Consider the following 2,137-nt stretch of genomic DNA (forward strand, 5'->3'; position numbering starts at 1 on the left):
GTTTGTGAATTTATTTCGATTAATTCTTATTTTTGTTGTGAGCCTAAGAAATACTGTTTGGCCAACTCTCGTCATCTCCTTACGGTTAAGTTAGAGTGAATTTTAACTCTATTTAATTTGGTATACACACCAAGATGTTATTCAATGTGTGTAATAGTTTTCGAGATTTGAAATCTAAAGAAGAAAACTTTTCCGGACGTGAAAATTTCTCACACTTCAATAGTTAATGTAACAACGGCCCTAATTAAAATTAAGAAAAGATATTTGATATGCTTATAGATACCACTGAGACCGATACTATACGTAAATTTCTAAATATTTACATAATATTTATGGGAGGTAGAGATTTTAAACGTCATACTTGTTTCGAGTTCAGTACTGATTGGGTTGCTTAAAAACGTTGTTTTCAGAAATTTATATACAGGAAACGTAATGCACTACGAAAACTTTTAAGGATTCTTTGCCGAGTGCATTATTTTGGTAATGAATGGAAAAAAATATTTTGCTGTGACACCAATAGTTTTTCAGTAATGACGTGATAAGTTAGAAGCTGTTTGCGAAATCGAGAATTTAAATGGTTTCAAACAAATTAACGTAACTCTTGCCCTAATTAACATTAAGAACAGATAATTGACAGATTGAGAGACATTGTAGAGATATACATCATATGTGAGTTTGAAATTTTTTACTTACTTTTTGTAGAAGATACAGGCTTTAAAACGATTTTCTATCGCCGGGGTTAGCGATGCGCTGAGGAGGCTGCCTCCAGCCAGTGCATGACGTGACAACGCCGCGACTTCGCAGCGCAAACGTCAGGTGACAACTACTTTAAATCAGACTATAAGTCTAGGGAACTGATGACCTCAGATGTTAAGTCCCATAGTGCTCAGAGCAATTTGAACCATTTGAACTGCTCTGACTTCATAAACTCCAACACAGTTGTCTATGGACCAGGAGAACTATATTAATTCACCCTATTCCATCATCGCTGGAAATATTTACATCATAACATAAACACCTTGAATACATCTTTGTAGAGTGAATAAACAAGCACTCACAACTCCCAAACGCAAATTATATTTACATTAATCTCAAAGAATAGAATTCTAAAGTAAGACATGGCATTAGACTACACAAGAACAAGTATATCGACAATGTGCTTCGCCAGCCGGTGTGGCCGAGTGGTTCTAGGAGCTTCAGTCTGGAACCGCGCGACCGCTACTGTGGCAGGTTCGAATCCTGCCTCGGGAATGGATGTGTGTGATGTCCTTAAGTTAGTTAGGTTTAAGTAGATGTAAGTTCTAGGGGACTGATGACCTCAGATGTCACGTCCCATGTGCTCAGAGCCATTTGAACCAATTGCCAATTGCTTTATGTTGAGCATCATCGAGTTATTCAACAACGCTTTAGTAAGAGCGCCTACTGTGTAACGAATGCAACACAACTTAACGAACCAAAAAAACTAGAGGCAAACCGAGTAACTATTAATACGAGTCACTCAGATCCTAGCAGCAGACTGCTGTTGCCGATACCGTGACATACTCCACGTGCAAAATCCTCTCGCTGTACTAAACCGACATAAAAGTTTCTCAGTACAGCCACGATTCCGTAGGAAGTGGAACAGGTGTCGTAGAGTACACTGAGGTGACAAAAATTATAGGACAGCGATATCCGCATATACAGATGGCGGTAGCATCGCGTACATGAGGTATAAATGGGCAATGCATTGGTATAGCTGCCATTTGTCCTCAGGTGATTCTTGTGAAAAGGTGAATTAACAGAACTTGAATCCGAAATGTTGGTTGCAGCTAGACGCACGGGGCATCCCATTTCGCAAACAGTTAGGGAATTCAATATTCCGAGATAAACAGCGTCAAGAGTGTGCCGAGAATACCAAATTTCAGTCATTATCTCTCACCACGGGCAGCGTAGGGGCCGACGGTCTTCACTTGACGACCGAGAGCAGCGGAGACTGCGTAGAGTTGTCAGTGTTGACAGACAAGCAACACTGCGTGAAATAACGTTAGAAACCAATGTCGGTCATTCGACGACCGTATCCGTTAGGCCAGTGCGACAAAACTTGGCGTTAATGGGCTGTGACAGCTAAGGACCGACGCGGGTGCCTTTGCTAACTGCA

The sequence above is a fragment of the Schistocerca nitens genome, chromosome 4 (genome assembly GCF_023898315.1).
Source record: "Schistocerca nitens isolate TAMUIC-IGC-003100 chromosome 4, iqSchNite1.1, whole genome shotgun sequence".
NCBI lineage: Eukaryota > Metazoa > Arthropoda > Insecta > Orthoptera > Acrididae > Schistocerca > Schistocerca nitens.